This window comes from Canis lupus, chromosome 24 (genome assembly GCF_003254725.2).
Source record: "Canis lupus dingo isolate Sandy chromosome 24, ASM325472v2, whole genome shotgun sequence".
Classification (NCBI taxonomy): Eukaryota; Metazoa; Chordata; class Mammalia; order Carnivora; family Canidae; genus Canis; species Canis lupus.
Genome location: NC_064266.1, coordinates 42,516,771 through 42,543,090, shown reverse-complemented (window position 1 = coordinate 42,543,090; position 26,320 = coordinate 42,516,771). Strand labels below are relative to the sequence as shown.

At 55.6% G+C, this 26,320-nt stretch overlaps 2 long non-coding RNA genes across 2 annotated transcripts; one reads left to right on the top strand and one right to left on the bottom strand.

Annotated features, from left to right (window-relative positions):
• Window positions 1-7,607: 7,607 nt before the first annotated feature.
• LOC118352173 (uncharacterized) lies at window positions 7,608-11,785 on the bottom strand. Its single transcript, XR_004808904.2, has 2 exons — window positions 11,246-11,785; window positions 7,608-11,129 (listed from the first exon to the last, which is right to left on the bottom strand). It is a non-coding gene; the product is annotated as an uncharacterized LOC118352173 (long non-coding RNA).
• A 6,751-nt stretch (window positions 11,786-18,536) lies between these two features.
• LOC118352192 (uncharacterized) lies at window positions 18,537-23,245 on the top strand. Its single transcript, XR_004808943.2, has 3 exons — window positions 18,537-19,486; window positions 20,461-20,799; window positions 22,658-23,245. It is a non-coding gene; the product is annotated as an uncharacterized LOC118352192 (long non-coding RNA).
• The last annotated feature ends 3,075 nt before the right edge of the window (window positions 23,246-26,320 follow it).

Below are 26,320 nucleotides of genomic sequence, written 5' to 3'. Positions count from 1 at the left end.
AAAAAGGTAGATTGAAGTAGGTTGCGTGTCTTCATTGACACCCCTGTTGGATCGCTTGGACCTCAGTTTCTTCATCTGTAAAATGGGAATAATGGAGCCAGCCTCACAGGGTAACATCCACGAGGAGGAACACATCACACAGTCTGGAAAGCATTCCGTCACTTCCTGCCACAAAGTAAATGCTCAAAACGTCCCAGCCAATAACGACAATGATGATTATTGCTTCTGGCAAGTAACAGTGTTTTCTATTTACCCTAGCAGCGTGCTAGAGATTTTTTTTTTTTTAACGTCATTGGATTTTTCAAAGTGAGTTAAGAAGTGGCACGTGCACGGCAAGTTGAAGCTAATATCCGCATCCCCGAGTTTGTTCTCATTTGCACACACCTTGGAATTTTACAAGCACACAACAAAATTAACCTGTAATGTCCACATGTCCCTCTTCTCTTCCTGAGGCTTTATTTAGAAAGAAAAAAAAAAAAGTGGAAATCCGAGGCTATTCTTTTAAACTAAGAGCAATTCATTTACTTGATGGAGGATTTCAGTTTCTTACCAAATGGTAAAAGCAAGCTAATAATGAGCAATATTTCTAAGTAGCACAACTCTCAGCGTGGGGCTTTCTAAATCTGATCTAGACGGGCACAACATTCATCTTTTACAACCGATGCTTCTCTTTGCAAAGCGATGTGGCTTTGCAAGGACATCTATCAGAACAAACAACCCTCGACTAGGAGGCAGTGACTTTTCCCCTTGTCTTCCCACGTCCAAATGTGCTCAGCACGGTGTCACGGAGGAAGATGGCATTTCGGAGGAAATTAAAAAACTGGAATTATTGTTTAATCAGGTGACAGAAGAAAGAGTGCGGGCTGAGTGAGACCAGCCTGATGTTGGGATTCCTGCTACCTCCTCCCATTTGTAAGGGACGCTGAGCTAGTTCCCTCTCTGCAGGACAGGCTACCTCTTGGATTATTTTTTTTTTTAAGACTTTATTTATTTATTCCTGAGAGACACACAGAGACAGAGGCAGAGACACAGGCAGAGGGAGAAGCAGGCTCCCTGCAGGGAGCCCAATGCGGGCCTTGATCCCAGGACCCCAGGGTCACGCCCTGGGCTGAAGGCAGATGCTCAACTGCTGAGGCGTCCTACCCAGGTGCACCTTCCTCTTGGATTCTTGAGATCATACTTGGTACAGACCCTGGTCCCCAGGAAGTGCTAAGCGAGGATCTCCTGTTATTATTACTGTCTATATAGACTGCGGGTAATCCCCCCTTTTCTGCAAGGGACATTGAGGATCACATGGGATAGCCCTGGACGGCATCTGCCCTTTAGAAACAGCCTTAGAGGGACGTCTGGGTGGCTCAGTGGTTAAGCACCAGCCTTTGGCTCAGGTCATGATCCCGGGGTTCCGGGATCAAGTCCCACGTCAAGCTCCCTGCAGGGAGCCTGCTTCTCCCTCTGCCTGTGTCTCTGCCTCTCTCTGTGTCTCTCATGAATAAATAAATAAAATCTTTTTAAAAAAGAGAAAGAAAGAAAGAAAGAGAAAGAAGAAAAAGAAAGAAAGAAAGAAAGAAAGAAAGAAAGAAAGAAAGAAAGAAAGAAAGAAAACAAATGAGCCTTAGATATTTGGGCAGAGCTGTGCCTACACACCCCTGGTGCTGAGCGGGGTGAGATCCAAGGTCAAAGCTGCCTCACACCAACTATAAAAGTGTAACAGAATCCAGAGTAAAAAGGGTGAATTGCTGCTTTTAGAACTTTGCAGGAAGCACAAACCTGGGAGGACCCCGTGGCAGCTCCCTGCCCCCCACCAGCACCCCAGGCCCCTGCACGCACGATGCCCAGACAGAGCCTCGGCTGATAGCGGTCGCCCACCGAGCCCACAGCTGGAGCAGGTGCTACCCCCACGGCAGTAATAGCAGTGGGATTACCAACCCAGGCTCTCCCCAGAGCAAGGAGTTGGCACTGATTATCTCACTTAATCTACCATCCCTTGAGGGAAATGCCATCATTATTCACCTTTCATAAGACAGGAAAGCAAGGCACAGAGAAGTTAAGAAACACGCTCCAGTCTCCACAGCTCACAGGTAGAGCCTGGATCTGAACCCGGGCAGTGGGACTCCGCAGCCCAGGCGCTCAAGCACCACCCCGTCCCCGGCCTGCCTCCCCAGCCCCTGCCAGAGCTGGGTCTGATGTGAGCACCCCACAATCTGGGCCTCAATGAAATGACCACCTGTGGCCACTCGGTCCTTAACCTCTCCGAAGGGGAGCTGTCCCCTGGTGGAGCCGGGCCGTGGGTGGCGACGGGAGAGACCCTCTGCCTCGGGCCCAGCATTTCAGGAGGTATCGTTGGATGGGGCAGCGTGTGCCCGAAAGAGTGAGCTGGCCTCCCGAGCTGTGCGTGGGGGCAGGAGCTGGCCGGGGAGGCAGGAAACCACCGGGGCCAGAAATAACAAACACTTGTCCAGGACAGCTCAGAAGCGGGGGAAATGACACCGTGGCCTGCAGCTTGGCCAGGGCCTCCCGGCCACCCTGCCCACACCTGGCCTCCACCTGACTGGCTGCTGACAGCCCTCAGACCGAACGCAACCCTCATTGCTAAGTGACAGTTCGGTTTCTGGAAACGCACCCGTTTGTTACGCACCACTCTCGGGCACCCAGGACTTCATTCCTGTGGTAGGCAGACTGTTGCCTTCCAAAGGCGCCAGGCCTCCAGCCACGTGGCTCTGGACTCTGCCCGCAACCCAGATGAGCAGGAAACGGGTTCTCCCCGTCCCCCGGAGCCTCCAGAAGGAACACAGCCCCTCAGGCCCATGTGGAACTTCTGGCCTCCAGATCTGCAGGAGAAGAAATCTGTGCTGCTCAAGCCTCCACGGGCATGGTCACTAGTTACAGCAGCAAGAGGAAACAGGCACAGTTCTTACCTTATTCCTGTTAAAATGGTCATCGCTGCGGGGGGCGTCCGGGTGGCTGGGTGGCTGACGCATCTGCCTCCAGCTCTGATCATGATCCCGGGGGTCCTGGGATCGAGCCCCACGTCGGGCTCCCTGCTCGGTGGGGAGTCTGCTTCTCTCCCTGCCTCTGCTCCTCCTCCCTGCTCGTGCTCTCTCTTGCTCACGCTCTCTCTCAAATAAAAATAAATAAAATCTTTAAAACAAACAAAATGTTAATCGGCTGGTAGAGCCGGTGTTGGTGTGTGGTTTGCTGCGTACTTTGCAGTCCTTCGGTCCAAAACCTGCATCTGAGTCTGGCCAGGAAGAGGGGGGCCAGTGGGGGGCGTGAAGCCAGGAAGGCCAGGAGAGGAGGCCTGGGCGGCCGGACACCAAAGACGCACCACACATGCCTTACCCTCATTTTATTTGTGTATCATGATATATCCTGTGCCTAAAAAGGAGAAGATTCTTAGCCTCGTAGACAAGGATTCTGCTGAAAGACATGCTCAACACCATGTTATTCCACTTTAGTTATTTTGAAGATGAGCAAAAGAGGCCCAGAGGGGTCCTGGGCCTGTCTAAGGCCACACGGCCAATCAACTTAAATGGAGCAACACTGTGACGTCAAACTCCCCCCCATCCTCGGATGGTCCTCCTGAACAGATCTGATTTGAGAAGAACACAGCAGAGAGGGTGGGTTGTCCGCGGTACCTGTGCTCCTCTCTCACCCCAGCTGTAATTTCAGCTGATCACAGCACCACCCAGGATAAAGACACGTTTTCCTTGCAGTGAGATGTGGCCATGTGACACAGCGGTGCGGAAAGTGTTCTTAAAAGGAGCAGAGGACACCCTTCTCTGCTCCTTTCTCCTCCCCCTCCCCCACACACCCCAGCTGGAAAGAATATCGATGGCTGGAGCTCAAGCAACGATTTTGGTGCACGAGGATGGCAGAGTTGCAAGCTCAAAAAATCTAAGACCTCAAAAACTTTGTGAAGCCTCTCTAGCCAAAGCTAAGTCAACAGATATGGAGGGGGGGGTTCAATTAGCAGATTTTCTGGGAGATGAAAACATGATCTTTCACAGAGAGCTTTTTAGTAAAGGCCTCTGGTGCCCTCCATGCCTACTGCTGACCCTTCTAAATTCCCGCCCTGGGGAGAAACTCTGGGTCCCTTTCCTAAGGCGACACCCTGTCTGCTTGGTCCAGGATGGCTCAGCTCGGTGTATCTCTCGCCTCTAAGAGTGCCTCCCACTGGCCTATGCCAGTCACATGACCATGCCTAGCCCCAGGGAGGCTGGGAAGCGTGGGGCATATTGGGGCAGCCTCTGCAAACAGTCAGGGGTCCCTTACTATGGGGGGAAAGGATGTTAGGGTTACTGAGGTCCTTGCCACACAGGGGTTTGAAAGCTATTGAGGAAAATGTTTGTGGGAGAAGAAGTCCCTGCTTGTCCTGCAGACAGGGCTGGGTTGTCCCAAACTCGATCTCTTATGCAGAAACAAATACTGAAATCAGGGCTGTCGCAGGAAATCCAGGCTCTGGGGTTGAGTCCATGCTTTCTGAGGCCGCAGAGTCAGGCTGCCTGGGTTCAGAGCGCAGCACCGCCACCCCTTGCTCAGCTGGCACGAGGTTCCTACGGCTGCTATAACAAAGCGCCACAACTTCGGTGACTTAACACAGCCCACAATTGTCTCCTCCCAGTTCTCGGGGTCAGACATCTGGAACAGGTCTCACTGGGCTAAAGTCAAGGTGTCAACAGGGCTGCGTTCCTCCTGGAGGCTCTAGGGAAAAATCTGTTTTCTTGCCTTTCCTGGCATCTAGAGGCCACCCAAACCCCTGATGCATGGCCTCTTCTCCCATCTTCAAAGGCAAGAGAGGCCTGTCTTATCTTCCTCACTCCGACATTGGCCCTCCTGCCTCTCCCTTCCACATTTAAAAGACCCTTGTGACTCTGGGCTCATCCAAATAATCCAGAACAATCTTCCCAACCCCCTAACTCCTATGGATACTGCAGTGAAGAAAGGCACCAACCCCGCCACCTGCTGGCTCCATCCAACCTCTGGACACGACTGGTCCTCCTCACCCTCTTTCATCTGAATCAGTCGCTGACATACTTCCGCATGAAAATTCACAGTTCCTGTTTCTTTCGACTCAACAGAAGCTCCTGCACACTGGGTCTGCTCCCTAGGACGCTGACGTGGGCTACACTGAGCCACAGCTCTCCACAGGCCCCACCATTCCCTAGCGCCTGTCACCCAGTCTGCTGCTTCCATCACGAGGGCTCCCTGCAGGGTCTGCAGTTCATAACATTAAAAAAAAAAAAAAAAACAAATACCTAGGGGTGCATGGGTGGCTCAGTCGGTTAAGTGTCTGCCTTCAGCTCAGGTTGTGATCCCAGGGTCCCGGGATTGAGCCCCACATCGGGCTCCCTGCTCAGCGGGGAGCCTGCTTCTCCACCTCCCTCAGCCTGCTGCTCCCCCTGCTTGTGCTCACTCTATATCTCTCCCTCAAATAAATAAATAAAATCTTAAAACAAAAATCTAGTATGCAGAAGATGCCCAATAAAGGGCAGTTAATATTACCCCTATTGGCAAAGATGCATTAACATGCTGCCTCTCTGTTTGGATGTGCATCAGAATTCCCGAGGGAATTTTTTAAATTCTTCGAGTCCAGACCAATTGCACCAGAACCTCTGGGGTGGGGCCCGGCTCAGTATTGCTACAGCTCCCCAGGGACTCCAGCCAGCAGCCGGGTCGGAAAACCAGGCCATTTTCAGACCTACACTGGCTGTCACAGCTCAGGCGACCTCCAATGGTCCCCGGTGCTGCCACGGAGCAGACCTCTCTCCCCAGCTGTCCCTCTCAGAGAGAAAAAGAGGGCAAATGTGAGCATTGCGAAACCATTCACAAAATGCCTGAGCTCTAACAATGAGCCTTTGCTGCCTGAGCATTGACTTCCTGCTATAGATACCTGAAGGCTGGCTGGAAGCTTCTGGAAGCTTCCAGCACTCAGGCACGCAGCCCTTCAAAGTGACTGGGGTGGACTCCTCAGACCAGTGAGGGGCCAGTCCACTGAGGGTGGACTCCTCAGACCAGTAGCTCCTTTCTGTCCTCATCACCGACCCCTGGATGTTAGAGCCTGGGCGTGGGCCCCTGACACCCCCGGAGGCCCGTTCTGGCTGCTTTCCCAGTGATTACGGGTCCTTTCTGCTCCTCGTTCTGGGGGTGGGAAACCCCGGGGCTGCTGCTTCCTTGCCCGCTCTGGGGAGACACCGATATCTCAAAGCCCCACAGGCAAGATCAGAGGGTGTTTTCATCATTAGCAACGACAAAGAAGCACGCCATTTATCAGGTGGGGCAATTGTGTCCACAGACATTTATGGAGCACCTACTGCATGCAGTCTGGGGACAAGACAGGCTGAGATCTGACCCCGGGGCAGAGCTTACAGCCTAATGGCAGGAACAGACCCCAAAGAAAGAAGCCAGGGGCCTGCCCGGTGGGGCGGGTGGTGGTCGTGGCGTGGGAAGAAATAAAGCATGCATGGGCCGGTGGGGAGAAGCGGCCAGATTGAATTTTTTTTTTTTTTTTTCACTTTCCAAAAAACATTCTAACATTAGTTCCACGGAGAAAAAGACTTGAGAGACAGAGTCCATTTGAAGGAGAGGCATATGAACAGGAGGGAGAGCTCTCAGCGGGGCTGCGGCGGGGCTTGTCATCCGGCTACGACGAGGGCCGCCCCCTGGACAGCCCGGGATCGAGCCCTCCCGGGGCCACAGTTCACATACCTTCCAGGCCGGGAGGCAACCAGGATGCGCAGCAGAGAGCGGCAGGCCGCGTTGTCATGTCAACATCGCCCAGGAGCCGCACACGCCGGCCGCTAATTTGCAGTTTTTAGAAACATCCCTGTTTGCTAGAAGCGTCATGTGCGCTAGCTCTGCCCGTAGACCTTCGTCCTCCCCTCTCGGCTGGCTGCTCTGGGTGCCCTCTTGGTCCTCCTCAGAACACGGTGTCTCCCCGAGGCTTCCCATGACCCAAAAGAACCACAGGCAGGCTATTTTTTCCAGGACTCTAACAGCACAGATCTGATGGGCCCAGGAGCCAGGCCGGGGCCAGGGCAGGAATCCTTTATTATCCACTTTCATCCAGCACTGCGGGGACTCAGGGTTGGGGTGCTGGAGTCATTCAAGGAGCCCAGGAATGGTCCCACTCGTGACTGCTGGGGTGGGGGGGTCCAGGCAGCCTTTGGTGGCTATAACGAGGACACCCCACACGGGCGGAGCCCAGCAGGTCCCTGCTCCACGTCCACTCAATCTGATCCTCTCCTGGGGCCCAAGGGAGACATTTCCCTAAACATTTGCATGGCAGTTGCCTGGGTCCTCAGTCAAAATGCATGCAAATCCAAGTGCTGTGCCCCAAAGTTAATCCTTGACGGGCATTGTCTCTGAGATGCCCTGAACTGAACGCTCCAGGGAGAGGGAGCTGGTGTTCTTTCAACCCCTCAAAGCAAGCTAAGCCCTGGCTTTGCGCAGGCGACAGGGGCGGCCGTGCTGGGTGACCAGAGAGGGCAGAACGGCCCGGGCCCCCACGCCCACGGGGGACGGCCGTGCAGAACAGTCGGTGCCCCTCGCAGTAACTGGTGTTGTCTGTCAAGTGTGAGGGTAAAATCCAAAGCAGGATCATGCCAGAATATTCTGTACAGCTTTATTCATAAGACCCTCAGACTAGAAATGCCCATCAGCCTGGGATGGGGAAACAAAGGGTGCCCTATCGTGATGGAATATTCTAGATCGCTGAGAACAGATGAGGCACCCGGCCACAGGGATGCGGCTCGGGACGTGGTGTCAAGAGAAAGAAGCCAGGCCTCGAGAGCATACTATGTGCTTCCTCACACCGATCTCCCAAAGCAGTTCGGGCCATGTATGGGGCTGGGAATAAAGATGGTGCTTAGCTGTGGGGGGGTGCGAGGCCCGGAGGGGCACGGGGGTCATCCGGGGTCACATCCCATCTCTAGATCTGGGTGCTGGCTACCCGGGGTGCGCGCTTTGTGAAATCCCACGCATCCGGTCGGTTACAATTTGCGCCCTTTTCTGTCCGTGTATTTCACTCCTCAATAAAACATTTACACGAAATAATAAAGCGGGGGGCGGGGGGGGGGGTCCAGGAAGTAGCGCTGAGATAAGACACAGGACATTTGAATTTCAGGTAAACGAGGGATCACTTCTCAGCATAAGGATGTCCCGAGTGTCGCCAGACCCCGCAAGCCTGTGCGTGGGCGAGGAGCGTGTCCCCGAACCGGGCCCCTCAGGCCCATCTCGCAGCCTCTGGGCGGAGGTTTGCAAACAGCACGTCTGTTCCCCAGAGGGGCCGCCTGGGGTGCTGCCCATGGACCCCAGGGCTTCCGGGGGCCCCGGGGCAGCCCGGCTCTACGCAGACACCTAGAGCTTGGGGGAGCAGAAAAGCACAGCCCAGCGCCGCCCCCGAGGACCTTGCTGCCTCCCGAGGAAATGTCAAACGGGGATGACACACGGTGTCGTGGGACGGCCAGGAGAGGTCCTGAGTGCTCCGCAGGGTCGCGGGCCTCGGCTGTGGTCAGCAGCGGCCCTCGGGGGGCGGCTGGGTGCCAACGCGAGCCGAGGGGATCCCAGCACTGACCCAGAGAGGACGTTTAGAGAGTGTCCGTCAACGGGACGAGCTGGTGGTCTGTTACCATCACCGTCGCGGGGCTGTCACAGGCGCCACATACCACACGGGCCCGGCTGCAGCAGCCTCCCCTCAGCCTTGTTCCTTCTCTGCACAACAGGTGATGACCAGGCAGGTGTCTCAGCCTCGCCAACAGCACCTTGGGCTGACTGACTCTGCTTGTGGGGCCGCCCCGCGCTGGACGGGGTGCAGCCGCGGCCTCCCCGGCCCCTACCCACAGAGGCCAGCAGCACGCCCCTCCCAGGTGCAACAGCCAACAGTCTCCAGACATCACCAAGTGCCCCCGGGGGGGACAGAAGGCCGGTTTGAGGGCCCCTGGGTTGTAATGAAGACTAAGGGGATGGGCTGATGTCCGTGAAGGACTCGGCAGGAGCCCCAGCACTTAACAATCGCTGTCAAACTGAGCAGGCAAGAATGCTGGGGCGAGGATTCGAACCCAGGGCCATCCGACCTCATGCCAGGACTTGCTTCGAAGCCTCACTGCATGCTTGGAAGCCCTGGGCCTGTCGGAGTGCAGGTTCTGAGGGGCGCATCGGGGGTGGGGGGACTGCACCCCTGCACCTGGGGCTCCCCCCCACCCCTGCAGTGCCTGAGTCCTTGAGGTGCTTCTGGTCCAGAGGGAGAGATAAAAAAAGGCACAGGTCACACAGGTTTTCACTGCATTAAATTCTTTCACCTTTTCTGCTTGCTGGGAAATTTACATAATAAAAACTGGCAGGTGGAGTCGGAAGCAGCACATCCAGGAGAACCTTCTCTCTGTAAATTCAAATCAATGAACTATAGCCCAGGGCTGCCTTCTGTTTGTGCTAATGATGTTTACTGGCACCATCGGGTTTAGGGGGGTTTAGGGCACCGTGGGTGAGGCAGCACTGGGCCAGGGCACATCTGTAGCCTGGCTTTGTTTTATGTCTTCCTTTTTTCTACATCGTGGGGAGAAAGTAGAGCTTGGTTTTTTGTGGGGGGGGGGGGTTAATTTTTTTTTTTTTTGCATTTTTTTCTTTTTTGCATTTTGATTTTTTTTAATTGCATTAGAATACTATTTGTCTCCATGAGTATTTTCTGTGCCCAAGGGAGTGCCTCCCTGGCCTCACCCTAGTCTCAGCCCTGCTGGAAGGGCCCCAGATGGGCTCCGTGTGGCCACATGTAAAAAGCATGAGCCCAGAAATGACACTGCCCTGAGTCTACACCCCACTTGTGTTTCCTCCTGGCTCCGTGGCTTTGGGCAGCAGCCTGAGCTCTGTGGGGCCTCAGTCTCCCCACTGCAAAATGGGGCCGATGGTTCTCATACCGCCAGCTGGCAGGGGTATTATGGGAATTAAGTGAGATGATATACACAGAAGCTTTAGGGAGGGTTGGTAAATAATAGTTATGGTCAACTAGAAAGCAAAGTCATATTCAGATCCGTGGTGCGGAGGCGGAGGAGACGAGGGGACAGCCGGGGATGGACTGGGTGGAGTTGTTGACCGTTACTCTGCAGTGCGTCTGGAGGATAAGGATGGGCTGAGAAAATCCATGACACTCAGGTGCAGGAGCCCCTGGAGGGCAAGGCGTGGAGAAAGGAGGAAGGAGCTCTGGAAGCAGACAGCCCACGCAGTGTGGCCGAGAGTGCAGAGGCCCTGGCTGGGGAGGCCGCGCGCCCGCACCCCAGCACGGAGCTCCCCTCTCACCACTCCGGTGAGAGAGAAGCCCCAGCCCGGCAGGGAGAGCAGCTGAGAGCAGTCACCCCGCCAGCAGCCCCCTCTCCAGGCTGCCCAGCACCCCTTCCTCTGGCACCCACGCTACACGCCGTTTTGGAGGTGACAATCTGCACGTAGGGTGGTCTAGGCCTGGGGGGAGGCAGGTACTGACTGCAGGGTGGCCTGGACGCAGGAAACCGAATTGAAAATAGAAAGCAGAGGATTTGGTGAGGGCATGGGGGGGAAGGGGGACAAGCAGCCAGCAACCTCAGAGATTTTGGCTTCGGACATGCTGAGTTTCCGGATCCATGGGGACCCCATGCAGGTCCTGGTCAGCAGCAGGACGGAGCCGGGAATGGCCAAGTCGTTCTCTGGCCTGGACAGCAGCAGATTCCTCCAGGAGAAGCAGAGTCTGATCCAGGTGATTATGCTCCAAAGGTCCCCAGGGGGGGTCCCCTATACCATAGCAAGTCACCCCAGCTCACAGGCATCACCTTCGCACACATTCCTTTGGTGTCTGGAGCCATACGGCGCACAGCCACTGAGGCAGCAACCTGTGGCATCCGTAGAATGTCGGCTTCCCACCTTGATCTGTGCCGTCAGCACCAGGATTAGCCCCTCTGGCAGGTGAGTAGGGTAGGGGTCGGAGAGGTGACAGGTGGCGCAACCTGCGCATTGGTCACCAGCCATACACGGTAGAGGGGCACCGACAGCCAGCTCTGGCCCATTCCAGAACAAACGACTCCCTCCCCACTGGCCTCTTCCCCAGAGGACTCATTTTGGCCAAATTCATCTCAAAAGATGCTCCTCAAAAGGTCTGTGAGAGCTGGAGGCTGTCGTGAGGGAAGACCCAGGCCTCAGGGCTCCTTGGAATCGGAAGAAATTGCTTCCCCCGGGACAACACACCTCCACCCACCAGCCTTCTGCCCATCGGTCCACCCAAACCCACCGGCTTTCCAAAGAGCCCACGGCGGGGAGGCGCGGCCTCCGGGAAGTCTGCGGCCCGGGCTTCAGTGTTGTGATGAGGTCTGATTTCAGCAAGGAAATTGGCCAAGTCAGATTGCAGGATGTCCGGGAAAGTTCCTCAAAAATCATGTAGCAAGGGAGGTGGGGAGGAGGGTGCGACATACCTCCCACACTTGTGGTTGAAATATGCCTCTGCGTATCTCTGTAGATACATCTCCTACAGCCGACATGCAGTCTGGACATTCTTCCAGAATTTTACTTGAACGTACAAGCAATGCCACATGGAGATCATGTGACAAAGACCACCTCACCTCTATGGTCTTTTTCCAAAATCCCAAAGCCCTGGTCCAGCCATAAAAAACCTTCAGGCAGACCCTGATTGGACAATGTGTCACCAAATTCCCAAGCTGTGCTCCCCCCAAAACGGCCAGATCACCAAAAACAAGGAATAACAGAGAAAGTGTCAGGACCCAGAGGAACAAGGACTCGGGGGCTTAGATGCACTGCATCCTAGACCAGGCCCCGGAGCAGAAAAGCAGGGACAGGCCGGTGAGCTGCAAACAAAGCCTAGAATTTAGTGGATAATAATGTGCCAGTGTCAAGTTCTTAGCTGGGACAAATGTCCCCTGGTCATGGAGGATGATAACACTACGGGAAATCCAAACTGACTGAGGAATAGATGGGAACTCTCTGTACTGTCTTTGCAACTTTTCTTCAAAGTTCAAGGGCATCCTTGAAGTGCACAGAGAGCCCCGGGGAGCTTGGATATACAGAAATGGGCAAAACAAAACGTTCTAACGTCCTTTTCAGCCCTTCTGCCCCAAATCCATCCCCTCCCTAGTAGCTCAAATGTGACGTGTGGCTTTTCCTTGCCTTTGGGAGTTCTTTTCCTTCTTTTTAATTTCTTTAAAGATTTTTTGATGTATTTGAGAGAGACACAGAGAGAGAGAGAGAGAGAGAGCATGAGATGGGGGCAGAGGGGCAGAGGAAGAGGGAGAAGCAGGCTCCCCCACTGAGTCGGGAGACATGGGGCTCGATCCCAGGACCCTGAGATCATGGCCCTGAGCCGAAGGCAGATGCTTAACCCGCTGAGCCGCCCAGTCACTCCCAGGAGTTCTTTTAAAAGACTCTTCCAATGGCGGATGACCTATCCTTGTGGAAGAGTCCTAAAGTGGGGTGGGAGGTGTCTCTGGAAAGATCCACACTTGGTCATATTTCAAATAACATAAAACCCACATGGTGTGAGACTCCCCCTGGTGCCAGGCCCTCTGCCTCCTCACGCCACCCCATCAAGCAGAGCCTGTCCTTAGCCCCATTTCCAAGAGGGGGAGACTGAGGGCCAGAGACACAGCCAGCCCGGATGGAGCTGAGATTCAGGCCTAGAGCCTGGTAGCCAAACCCAGGCCGGTCACACATCACAGCACGTCCTGGGGCTTCTCTCCTACCGGGGTACATGCCCCGCTCCCGCTCCGGGTGCCCACACACCAGCAGCATCAGTGGCACCTGGGAGCTGGCTACAAATGCCTCCAGCTGCCCCAGGCTGTGCCTCCAGAGGAGCTTCTGGAGCACGGGTGGGCACATAGAGTCTGAGAAGTGCACTCGGACCCTCTCCCCTTGAAAGGGACTCCAGTGAGAGGCTCTGTGACTCCAGGACACGTGCTGAGAGCGGGGACAGCCGTGCCAGGAGCTCTGTGACTCGGCTCAAGGACGTTCGGGTCTCACGCTTCAGCCAGGCACTTAATTGGCATCTTCCTCTTTCCGGCCCAGGAAATGCCTTTAAAAAGCTCCCTTAGAACCCAGCCCTGGGAACCCTGGCATGGCCAGTGGCTCGAGTCCCTGGGGAGGCCACTCTGCCAGGCCGGGCAGGGCCGGGGGACGTGTGCATGCAGAGGCCCCGGGCTGCCTCTGGTACTACCACACATGGCTCCCATGCGAGTCCCGTGGGCGGCTGATTCCCCGCCCCCAGCCCCCCACCTTCCCAGGGATGCAGCCACAGACACCCAGGGCTCCGGGGACTTATGCCACCTCCAGCACAGAGCAAGCGCTGGGACGGAGCCGGCTGGGGAGGAGGGTGTGGACCCTCCCTCTCTCCTGTGACCCCTGCCCTTTGAGGGCTGGGAAGCTTCAGGCAAGGGTCTGGGGAGACAAGTGGAGACAAGTGCTCTTCCCACCGTGGGGGCAACCCCCAGGGCCGCCGACAGCTCCCGAATCCAAGGGCAGGGCCCAGTGACAAAAAGGAAATTCAGGGCACTTGTTTGAAAAGTTCTGAGAAAAAAAAAAAAAAAAAGTTCTGAGAATTTCAAGACCGTGAGTGCAGAGCACGGAACCGAGTGTGGGGGCCCCCGGGGTTCGGGCCCTTAGGCACCCTGCCGAGTGGAGCCCGGCACTGCCCAGGGGACCTTCCCGGAACCGCCCTGGGATGCCTCTGGCAGGTGGCAGCCAGGAGAACACACCTTGAGCCTGCAGACTGGGGGGATCCACACAGGCAAGGGCCCCTGCCTGAGACCCTGGGACCTTCTGGAGGCCTTCGGAGGGGGGCACATGGGGAAGGGAAGGAAACAAAGCAAAAAGGTTCTGGGGGTGCAGGGCTGGCTCAGTCGGGGGAGCATGTGACTCTTAAGCTCAGGGTTGTAGGTTCGAGCCCCACAGTGGATGTAGAGATTACTTTAAAAATAATAATAAGATCTTTAAAAAAAAAAGAAGAAGAAGAAGAAGAAGGATTCTAGTAGAGGTGTCACCACAGCAGCGGGCAAGGGCCTGTGGGTGCAGAGGCCAGGTGGCAGGAGGAACATGGGAGTGCAGGCTCAGGGATCAACTCCTCACCTCACACCGGAAGCGGCGCCAGTAGAGGTGGCCACGGACAGAGACCAGGCCCCGTTCTCAGGGTGTCCAGACTCTGGGGCAATTACAGACAGCAGCACCCGCCCCCCTCCAAGCATGCTCCATGCCATGCAACGGTTCTCCCCACGGGCACGGAGACCAACCACAGAGCCACCCCCGATGCTGTCCCGCACGGTCTCAACTAAGCTGGCAGCAGCTCTGTGACATGCCACTATCAATAGCCATGCCCTACAGAGGAGGAGACTGAGGGTCGGAGAGGAACCTGCTCTCTGGGCTCACACAGCTGGCCAATGGCAGCAGCAGTATAATCGCCCAGATTGAATCACACTCACTTTCCCCCTCCAGCTGCCCCCGGCGTACACAGCAGAGTCCCTCTTCCTACTCCAGCCGAGAGGAGACAGGGGCCAGGGCAGAGCCTGGGGTGACAAGGACGCAGCAGTGGGGGCAGGAGGCATCACTCGACTCAATTCTTCGAAGTCAAATGACATTTGGGTTTTGAGGGAACTGCTGGGCTCCCTCCCCCATTGTAGGTGGGCTTCCAAGGTGGGCTGTCGTGGGGGGATCACATGCCCCCCCCTCCCCACCGTGTGCACCCAGAAGGGCCTGCCCTTGGGTTTAATGCTCCGCTGTCAGCATCTGGGAATTTTTCTTCTTTCTTTTAAGAATTTGGGTGGGGTTTTTTTAAAGCTTTTATTTATTTATTTGAAAGAGAGAGCACAAGCAGAGTGAGGAAGTGAGGGTCAGAAGGAGAAGCAGACTCCCCGCTGAGCAGAGAGCCCGACATGGGGCTCCATCCCAGGACCCCGAGGTCAACCACTTGAGCCAAAGGCAGACACTTCACTGACTGAGCCACCCAGGCGCCCGTGGAAATTGTTAATGATTTTTGAAAGCAGGCCTGCATTTTCATTTTGCACTGGGCCCTACAAATTCAGCTCCCATCCTGCCCCACTGTCCCGGGTGTCGTGCAAAGGCAGGGTCCTGCCCAGGTGGAACATTCCAGGTGCTGGCTGGCCAGACCACATTCAGTGCCTGGGTGGGCTCATTATTGGAGCCCAAATCACCCCAATGGGGTGGATCTGCAGCCTCTGGCCACGCCGGAGCTGGGAACTTGGCTGCAGACTGAGCTCCCCAAGATGAGTTGGGCCTTACTAGGTGCCCCAGGATTATGGTCCCCCCAAACATCCTGCTGTCTACCCCTCAGCCCCCCACTTCAAGGGGAAGCCAGTCGCCCTACCCTTCTCAGGCTTGAGGCAGTGTTGTTCTTCCGGGGATGTCTGCACCTCCTTTGCCCACCAGGCTTGTCCCTTGACCCACCCACCTCAGGGAGGGCCCACCCATCTCCCTCTGCACACAAGCACGCACATCCTCAGGCCGTAGAAGTTCCCAAGGTGGCTGCTTGCCCCTGGGAGGTATTTACACTCCTCCATTTGTCTCACCAAATGCAGAGACAACTGTCACCTTTGCCACCACTGTCTGCCCTCCTTCCCATCTCCCAGTGTGCATTCCCACATCTTCTGGAAAGAGCACTTAGAATGTTCTTACACGATGCCAACCCCACTTGAATCCCTGTGGCCTGGGCAGAGAAAACCCCACTCCCAGAATCCAAGGGTGGATATGCAGCCAGGCCTGGCCAATTAGCTCATTCTACCCTCTGGACCTCCATGACTGGTTCAGGGTGAAGAGCAGGACCCAAGTTGATAGGATCTGAGTTAATTCTGTGGAAGTGTTGGGAAGAAGGAATCTGACTTTCTATTGGAAAGGGAAGTGGGGAGATGTAAACCTTGAGCCATCAGGGGCCAACTGGAGAAGAAGACAGAGCCAGGGCTGGAGAGAAATCAAGTCCTGATAACAGCCCCTGGATCCAGCCATGCCTGAAGCTAGCAAAGACCATTTCAGTTATGCAAACATTGTTTTTCTTGAGTCAGCTGAGTCAAGTTTTGTGCCACTCATGCCAAAAAGAGCCTCCCTCTGTTGTGAAGGACACAGCTGTGCATGACTAGAACCCACAGTTGGCTCCCCAACACAGTTGCCAGGACTTGCAGAAATTCCTAAAGCTGGCCAGAGGAACGCTTTGGAAAGTAGTCTGCGCCTCACACTGGCTTTTCTTTCTAAGGCGGTTCGGCCCGCAGTCCTTCCAAAGAGTGCTCTCGTGTTTTCTTGCAGCACAGAAGAGGCTACACCCCTCATAGCAGGGAGACTCTGGGCCCCAGGTGCGGGCCCCCTGCAGAATTCCCCTCCCTTGAATGTGAGCAGGACTGTGGATATAACTGAAGGTCACTCCCACCAGTAAGGTACTGATTCAGTGACGTGGAGCGCACCAAAACGGAGATTATCCTGGATGGGCCTGACCAAATCAGGTGAGCTCCTAAAAGGAACCAGGCCCTCCTGAAATCAGAGGCTGAAAGCATGAGGGAGCCTGAGGAGGGCAGCCACCTGGTAAAGACCTACGAGCGGCCTCTAGAAGCTGAGCACCATCCCCAGCCAAGAGCGAGCGGGACGACGGGGTCTCGCTCCTGAATCGGCAACAGCCCGCCGGAGCTTGGAGATGGGTCCTTCCCCCGTTGAGTCTCCAGGTGAGAACACCACCCAGCCCGCAACTTGTCTGTGGCCTTGTCAGACCCGAAGCAGAGAACCCAGCTAAAACAGTGCTGACTCCTGGGTGATCTTGGGATAATAAATGGGTGTTGTGTGAGCCTCTGAGCTCGTGAAGCTTCGCAGCACCCAGGGCACCTGGATGGTTCAGTTGGTCGAGCGTCTGACTCTTCGTTTTCGGCTCACGTCATGACCGCAGAGTGGTGCGATCCGGCCCCGTGTGGGGCACTGAGTGTGAAAACTAAAGAAAATTCTGTGAAAGAAAGGAAGGAAGAGAAAAAACGAAAAAAAAAAGAGAAGAGGACTGGAGAGAAGTGTGCAGCATTAAAAACGAACACACCTCTCCTCGCCTGGCTCTCTCTCCCGACGCAGGTCTCTGCTCAAATGTCACCTCCCCAGAGGCCCTCCTCGACCTCCCCGTGTCAGGTGGGCTCCTGTCTCGTCACCCACCGCCCTGTTACCCGCCTCGACACCCTTCATGGCCCTTCCACCCACCGCCGCGTCTACACCACGTGCTTGCTGATTCCATGCCAGCTCCCCTTTGGATCGGGAACTCGAGGGAAGGGGCCTTGCCCTGTCCGTGCCCCGGTGCCCAGAAACAGGCCATGAGACGGCCTCGGTGAACCCTGGCTGAACAAATGAGTGAGTGAGTGAGAGAGTGAGTGAGTGAACAAGGAAGTGAATGAAGAGCCACCATCTCAATTGCCCACGAGTGCTGCCAAGTTGCAGCTCTTGTGGGGAGCAGATAAGGCTGCGGTTTCCAAAGTTCCGGTTCCTCTTGAGCAGCTGAGGCACTCCCCATGACCCCTGTGGCCAGGGCCCCACGACTCCTCCTCTCACGGCGCAGGCCTACAGGAGGCTTGGCAGCCTTCTCCCCAGAGGCCCCAGGTGAGCCGAGGCCCCCGCTGCCCCTGCTCTGCACCCTGGGCTTGTTTACCGATCTCCCCGTGCCTTGGTCTTCTTATCTACAAAATGGGTACAGCAAGGGTCCACCTGGCTCCCACGGCTGCTGCAGGACTGATGGAGTCCTACGCGGGCAGGCTGAGAACAGCTCCAGCAAGTGTCCAGCCAGCAGGCGTTGGCACAGACACAAGCGTGCAGCGCCGTGGAGGAGAGTGGCTTCCCACCAATGCCTCCCCTGCCCGCCTTCCTGGGGCAAGGTGTGGCATGAGATTGGCCTGATGAGGGCACGGCCAGGCCAGAGCAGGGCACACGACAGACGCTTAGCACGCTGATGTCCCAAGGCCACGGGTAGAGGGGCCGTGTCAGCAGTCGAGGGAGTTGGTTCATCATGTTGTGGCCTCACCTCTGTGGGGGGAGTTGCCCAGACAAAGTGCCCCCCCTTTCCTGCCCTGAGCAGACCCTGAGTCTCTCCATCCCCACTGCCTGTTGGGTTCTGGAAGACACCGCCAGAGACTGAATGCCCAGCTCCCAGCCAAGAGGCGAGGGGACGGCAGCCCTTCGGGGAGGACAAAGCCTTGAGTTCCAGAAGAAGAGGGCCCGGGCCACGGGCTGCGGTGGCCGGGCCCCAGGCAGATGGACTGGGTGGCGCTGGCGTGACACCACACCGGTCCCAGCAGGGACGCCAGAGCTGTCGGGGGTGGGGGGCGGCGAGAGCCACAGCGTCGCAGGAGGGCAAGAGGAGCGTGTGCGTGTCCCACAGCGGAGGCCTGTGCAAGCCGCGCCCGTCCCTCGCTGGCTTCCACCCCAGGCCCGGCTGTGCCACCCCTTCCTTGCTCCTTCCAGCCGGTGGGAGCACAGGGCGGAGCAGAGGTGACCTGGAAGCCTTGGACGGCGCACTGCCCCCGGCAGCCCCTGCTGCCTTCCCGCCCCACCGGCCCCAGAGCCAGCCGCCCACGGATCCCGGATTCCCCGGGGACCTGCCAGCGGGCTGACAGCGGCCAAGTACAGTCGGGATCGGGCGACCTGCCAGCGGCCCCCAAGTACGGGGTCTCTCTGCCGGGCGCTGGATGCCCCCCCCCCCTCTGCAGCCCGCTTGTCGCCCAGGAGGAAGGAGCGCCACCCTCGATGGAGCGGGGCTGATGGACAAGAGGGGCCCCTGTTCCCTGACAGCCACGTGTTGGCCGGTTGTACATCAGCCCTACGGCTGCCCGACCCCGGGACCCCGAGCCGGGTCACAGCCACACGGGGTGGGGGAACCGGGCCAGTGGGGGGAGGCCCACGTGTCATCGCAGCTGCCAGGCCTCTGTGATGCTCCCGTCCCTCTGTGCTACATGACTCTCTCTCCGGCCCTTCTGGATGGAGCTCCCACCTCGGCCCTCACTTGGAGTCACCCCGGGAGCCTACAAAAAATTGCCTTAGAATCTCCAGAGGTTCTAGGTATGGCCCAGGCATCAGGATTTTGGAAGCCCTTTGGATGACTCCAGGGGCAGCCGAGGTTGGGAACACAAGCTCCAGGTTCAGGAGCAGAGCCGAGGCCCACAGGCTTGAAGGCTGGGCCCCACTCCACTGCAAGGATCACACGGCCTGAGGGGTGAGCAGAGCCCTGCAGTTGTGCAGTCCTTAAGGTGTGCAACTGGACCCGGCAGCCCTGATGGGAGCACGGGAGAGAACGAGCATCCAACCTCCTTTGTTGAGAAATAACTATGCAAAGGTGCAGGTTCGACTCCCGGTCCTACTGTCCGTTCAGGAAATTTGTACTCAGTTCCTCCAACCACCAGTCATGGAGCCTGATGGTCTCAGGAAGGAGACAGACAGAAAACAAAGAATCTCACAAATGAATATATAATAACAAGTTTGACACATGCACGGGATGGAAGATATCAACAAGGTGAGTGTGGAAGACAGAATAATGGTCTCCCAAACCCGTCCACGCCCCAATCCCCAGACCCTGGAACACCCTAGGTTGTGTGGCATGAGGGAATTAGGGCTGCACGTGGAAGTAAGGTCGCTGAACAGCTGACCTTTATTTATTTTTATTTTTTTATGTATCAACTAGATTCTTTTTTCTTGATTTTAAACATAAGGTACAGTTTAAATATGTGACAATTTTTTTTAAGATTTTATTTATTTATTCATGAGAGACACACAGAGGGAGAGAGAGAAAGAGAGAGAGGCAGAGACACAGGCAGAGGGAGAAGCAGGCTCCATGCAGGGAGCTCGATGTGGGACTCGATCCCGGGACCCCGGGATCACGCCCTGGGCCGAAGGCAGGTGCTCAACCGCTGAGCCATACGGGTGCCCCAACCCGTGACAATTCCATATGCATAGATTAGAAGGCCTTAAAGCTGCGGGGTCACTGAGGCAGCAGACAGGATAAAGAAAGGCACGGGGAATGACAGAGTGAGAACATCTAGGCAAATTAGAATGAATCCACTTCTAAGGGAGCAGGTAAAAGTCGGTGTTCGCCTCCTTTTCAATTTTACATTCCTACCCCCTTATTTTCTTTTATGTTTTCAGTCTACACTGAGGAAATCTTTATTGTTTTAAATATATCTAATTATTAAAATTATGTATTTATTCATCTATCTACTGAGGTATGACTGGCATGTAACATTATGTGAGGTTCAGGTGTGTGACGTAATGATTCGATGCACGTGTGCACCCAAAGCAATCACGATAATAGTCTGGTTAATGGCCCTGGCTATACATTGTTACAAAAAAATGTTTTTTCTTTTTTTTTCCTTGGGGTGATGAGGACTCTAAGGTCTGCTCCCTTAGCGACTTAGCAATATGCAATGTGGTATTGTTAACTCTGGCCACCGTGCTGGGCATTACATCCCCAGGACTTATTTATCTAAACAGCTGACCCAGAGGTGAAGACATTCCCCTGGATTATCCACGTGGGTCCGACGGAACCACAAAGAGCCTTCAAAGTGGAAGATAGCATATATTTAATGTTATACGTCAGTTATGCCTCAAGGAAAAAGACGGGGAAGAGAGAATTAAAAGCAGAGAGACAGCCGAGTGAGGACCTCCTCGAAGTTGCCGGCCTGAGGACAGAGGAAGGGGCCGGGAGCCATGGCACCGCATCCTGCCAACAACCCAAATGAGCAGGAAACAGGTGCTCCCCAGAGCCTCCAGACGGGAGTGCAGCCGGCCAGCTCCTCGCATCTGGCTTTGTGAGACCCTGCGCAGAGCCAGGTGAGACTCTGCACCTGTGACACATGTAAACCGTGGTAATGTGTTGTGATGGGAAGTAGAAAGTGTGTATAGTGTAGTGTGGTTTGGGGGTCAGGGAAGGAGGCTGCCAAAGGAGTGGAGTTTGAGCTGAGACCCACAGAATGAATAAACATCGGCCCAGCAAAGGAAGGAGGCAGAGATGCAAGGGCCCTGGGGCCAGAGGGGACCTGGTCTGAGGAAGGGAGGAAGCGAACGAAGGCCAGTGTGATTGGAGGGCAGAGCACTTGGGGCATCACCAAGCCTTTGGAACCCCAGATTCCTCACCTGTGAAGTGGGATTACAATGACGTTCCCTTACTGTGATGATGAACTGGGCCCTGGGACCTTGTAGCGAAGTAGCTGGAAGGATGGGCTCTGCAGTCAAACCAGAACTGGTTCAAACCCTAAGTCTTCTGGTTACAGCCTGGGTGACCTTGGCAGACTGTTCCCCTCTCTGAGCCTTAGTTTCTCCATCTGTCAGGCTGCTGTGAGTTTTAGATAAGAATGTGTCAGGCACGCTCAACAAACACTGGGTGTCATTGTTAGGAGACTGCGGGCCAGAGCTGGAGAGGAATGTGCTCAAGGTCACACGCCCTGGTGGCTGAGCTGGATGGAAACGAGTCTCCTGACCCTGGCCTTGGACCTGCACAGCTTCTCTGCCTGCAGGGCCACAGCCAACTGAGGCTGGGAAACTCAAACCCAGAGAGCTGTGTGTAGCACCTGTGTTGCAAGAGCATGGGGTGTGCTACAGAATGCATGTGTGCAAATGTGTACATGAGAGTGTGCACATGAGTGTGCATGCAAGTGTGAGTGTACAGGAGGGTGTACATGGGCAAGGGTGAGTGTGAGAGATGGCAAGTGTGTCTGCATGTAAACAGGCATATGTGCCTGCGAGTATGTGTGCACATGTGCATGTGCAGGTGAGTGTGTATGTGAATGCACACACATGAATAGGAGTGTGCGTGTGCAAATGTGCTTGGCGGTGTTGAATGGAAAAGTGAGGACACCTACATGGCTTGGGGGACAGACAGACAGGCCAGTGAGTCCTTATGTCTGAACAATTTCAGTCCAGCTAAACAAGGGAAGTGGAAGAAATAGTTAACAAAAGGCTCCCGGCCCTGGTGGGTTTCTTGCAACCATAGGTTCTCATTTTGCACAGTGTTCTTCCAGAAAGCAGCTCACCCTCCAGGCATGCTTCACAGAGATGGTGGGGAGGGGCAGGGAGCAATCCTTCCCTCCAAGGGCTTGTGGTGGCTCCAGCCCCGAGCATTCACTCTCCACTGGGCACAATGCTACTGACTTCACGCGCATAATTCACCCAACAGCCATGTCGTTCGCTTTACAAGTAACAGAACTGAGGCTCAAGGAGCTGCACAAGGCTCGGTGTGATATACTGTTTTGAAAAAGAACACTGTAATTATCCAGGCCTCTCTGTATTCAGAACGCTTGGCAAGTGACTTGGCAGCTGCCCCCATCAAAGGTAGTGTTTAGGGGCACCTGAGGGGCTCAGTTGATTGAGCATCCCATCCTTGGTCTTGGCTCAGGTCATGATCTCAGGGTCATGGGATCAAGTTCTACATCGGGCTTTGTGCTCACTGGGAGCCGGCTTAAGATTCTCTCTCTCTCTCCCTCTGCTTCCACCCCTCCCCTCGCTTGCATTCTCTTTCTCAAATAAATAAATAAATCTTAAAAAAAAAAAAAAAGTAGCGTTTATGTCCCCACTTCTGGAATCTGGGTTGGTCTTGTGACTTGCTTTGGATTCCATCATTTCTGGAAATGGTGTTGCACCATACCTCAGCTTAGGGTTCAAACAGCATGCCTCTGCTCTCTCTCTCTCTCAGACTCTTGTCTCCATCAGGAGAACAAGCCTGCCGGAGAATGAGAGACACACTACCCAGCTGTTTCCATCTCCCTGGATGATGGTCAGCCACTCCCCAGAAACAGAGCCTGCAGCAGACCCAGCAGCTGACTACAAGTGCGTGAGAGATCCCAGCTCAGGCCACAAGAACCATCCAGGTGATGGTTCAAGCTAAACTGTTGACTCACCAAGTCATGTTATTTTAAACAACTAAGTTTAAGAATCGGGGGCCCCTGGGTGGCTCAGTGGTTTAGCCTCTGCCTTTGGCTCAGGTCATGATCCCAGGGTCCTGGGATCCAGACCTGCATCAGGCTTCCAATGCGGAACCTGCTTCTCCTTCTGCCTGTGTCTCTGCCTCTCTCTCTGTGTCTCTAATGAATAAGTAAATAAAATCTTTTTTTTTTTAATTGGGGGGGATCCCTGGGTGGCGCAGCGGTTTGGCACCTGCCTTTGGCCCAGGGCACGATCCTGGAGACCCGGGATCAAATCCCATGTCGGGCTCCTGGTGCATGGAGCCTGCTTCTCCCTCTGCCTATGTCTCTGCCTCTCTCTCTCTCTCTCTCTGTGTGTGTGTGTGACTATCATAAATAAATAAAAATTAAAAAAAATAAAAAAAATAAAAAAATTGGGGATCACTTGTTACACAGCAATAGCTACCTGACATGCTCATAATTGTACAGCTGTTAAAGGTAGAGTCAGGACCCAAAGCCAGGTTTGTTTGACTCCAAGCTCTATGATCTCAACCCCTATACTCAGCCAGCTCCCCCAGAAGGGAAATAAGTAAGAAAACCCAAAGCTGCTAAAAATCCCACTCTGGCTTCCCAAATGTCAGTCTACACCTTCTTTGGAACATGCCTCATCCCTGCTGTCACCCGCCTCAAGACCTCCTGGCTGGGTCCAGCCCTTTTGCCTCCTCCTCTTCCCAGAGTGCAGGTGGGGACAGAGCATTCCTTTCAGCCCTGCATCCTCCGCGCCGCCCCCCCTCCTCCCCGAGCTCCCGCTTGATGAACACCCCCCCTGCTCTTCTGCAAAGCTCGTTCGGAGTGTTGGCAGAATGAACCCAGGGTTTCTACACGTACATATCAGCAGCTGTGATAAAAACCAGCTGTAAGGCCTAAAAATAGCCTCCCCAAGTTGCCAGAGATGCCAGGTTCTTGGCTGCGGAGAAGAATCACCCCCAAGGTGGGGGCACCGTCTTCTGGGGAGAATAACACCTGCCAAATGCCCAGGAGAGCCCTGGGCCAGGCCCAAAAACCTGCCTGCGGGCAGGCCTAGCAGAGCCCCAGTCCCTGGGAGCAACACCCCTCTGAGAGGCATGCACGGGGAGCCAGGCCCTCTCCTCGGGGAAGTCGAGGCAGGGTCCAGAGAGTCCTCCAGAGCAGGGGCCTCATCTTGCCCCCCCCCTCCATCAAGGCTCTCTCTCCCCTTCTGCTCTTCTCTTCCCACTTCATTGCCTCCATAAATTAAAGATCAGGCTGTGGAGGGATGCCACCCAGGTCCATCCTCACGAGCTGTGGCTTCACCCCAGGAGCCTCAGCCTCCTTGGCCACCCAGAGCCCACGCCTCACTGCGTGGTCCTCAGGGTCCAGAAGACAGGGCAGGCGCAGCGACTGGCCGATGAGCCAGTGCCTGGCAGATGTTGCTCCTTCTGAGAAGGGTGGCAATGATGGCGAGCCCTCCTTTCTTTCTCTCCCTAATCCTTACCCTCCTTTTGGCCCCCAGTCCTCCGGCTGCTGCCCTTGGGCACCTGTCCTGCCCCCCGCCCGGCAGGCTCGGAGCCGGGGCCGGTCTTACTGAATTCCACCTGCAGCCCAGCCAGTTGCTGGGACTCGCCCCGTGTCCGGCTCGCAGGGGGAGCCCGGGCAGGCACGCTGCCCCCCCACACCCTGTCAACTCTCACAACAACCCCTGGGGAGCCGTTTGGTTCCCGGCCAAATCCCGGCACCCAGAGTGAAGTGTGGCACATAGTAGGTGTTCCAGCAATGTTTCTTGAGGGACCAGAGGATCCAGCCGTATTCTCACCATTCCCATTTTACAGATGAGCAACTGAGGCTCCGAGAGGGCAGCCAGCATGTAGCAAAGCACAACCCTCGGAGGCTGAGGGAACCCAGGCTTGGGTAGGTGACAGCTCCCACGGGCAGGATTCGAACCCAGTTTCACTGGCCCCAAAGCCTGAGTCTTAACGGCCGATGATTTGCCCGTTCTCCTACCTCTCCTAGCTGACATCTCCAGTGCAACGTCCTCCAATCCAGACAGTCGTGCACACGCCGTGTGGCCTTAGGTAACTCCGCAACCTCTCTGAGCCTTGGACTCTGAATTTGTGAAACGGGAAACCAACCTAGCCGCACCCAGGCAGGATTTCCCTCAGCTCATTTTTCATCTGGTTTCTCGGTACCTAGGGCTGGCTGTGGCATGCAGTCGGGGCCAAATAAATCTCTGTCGATTAATTAATTGAAAAGACAAGTTTACTTTAGAGCACAGGAGTCTGCCCAGAAGCTCGGGGCTGATGGTCTCCGGGAACATATTTCTTCTCTCTCCACGTTAAAGAAAGAGAAACGGCAAATGGTAGGAGAGCCACTGGGCACTCGGTTTATGGGGGAAGGACGAGGGGGATCCCTTGTGTGCAGACCCCCCAGACCCGTGGAAAAAAAGATCTTTTTTCTAATCGAAAAGTAGGCAAGTGCGTGAGAAGCTTTCTTTAAAATGAAACATTGAAGGACTAGATGCCACGTTGGTTGTGATCCCAGCTCCCGGCTCTGTGGGGCTGGCTGAGCAAGGTCCCACCATCCTCCTCCACTGGAGGCCGGTCGCTCCTCCCTTGTGCCCCAGCGCAGCGCCAGGCTCTGAGAGACTCCGGTGAGAAGCTGAGCCCACTCCCCCGACCCTGAGGCAGCAATCCAGAAGGTTCAAGAGCGGAATTCCTGAGGTTCCAAGAGAACAGCCACGAGTCCCCAGTGAGCACGTTCAAGCACCAAGGTGGGTGCTTTCTGGAGATCCCAGAGTGCTTTCCGGAGAGGTGGGGGTGCCTGCAGCAGACTGCACCCCCAGGGCCAGCATCAAAGGTGGCACCCACCAGGGGGGCCCCAAGTCCCTTGCAGGAACTCACAGGTGGCAGCCTCCTCTTCATACACCAAGGAGAGGCTGCGGGCTCTCAGGACATCTGGGGCCCCCTGCCCTCCACTTTCCAGGGCTCCCCAGCTCGGCTGAGCTGCGCCGTCCAGTGGAGCCCATCCTGGGCACCCAGAGGGTGTGCAGCTCACAGACAGCCGTGCCCGCAGCTTCCTGGCCAGCACCTGCTGGGCCGGCTGACAGCAGGCGCCGCACACACCCACCGGCCTGCAGTCTGTGGGAGCGAGCCTCGCTCTGGGCTCAAACAGGACAGTGGGGAGGGTGTGTGTGTGGGGTGCCATGCCCTGGTGTGCAGCTCCTGGCTGCTGCCATGACTGTGGGAACGAGGGGCACTTTTACAGACTTTACAGACCCTTCCTGCTGATCCTACCAGCGCTGCCAGGCTCAAGGGGCCAGCAGGCCTGGTCAAGGCCCCATGCCCAAGCTGCCAGGGAGAGGGAGGGGACAGGGGCCGGGCGGTCACACAGGCCCACTCATGCTCAGGAGGGCCCCACCCTTGGTTTAATGCTCTGCCCTT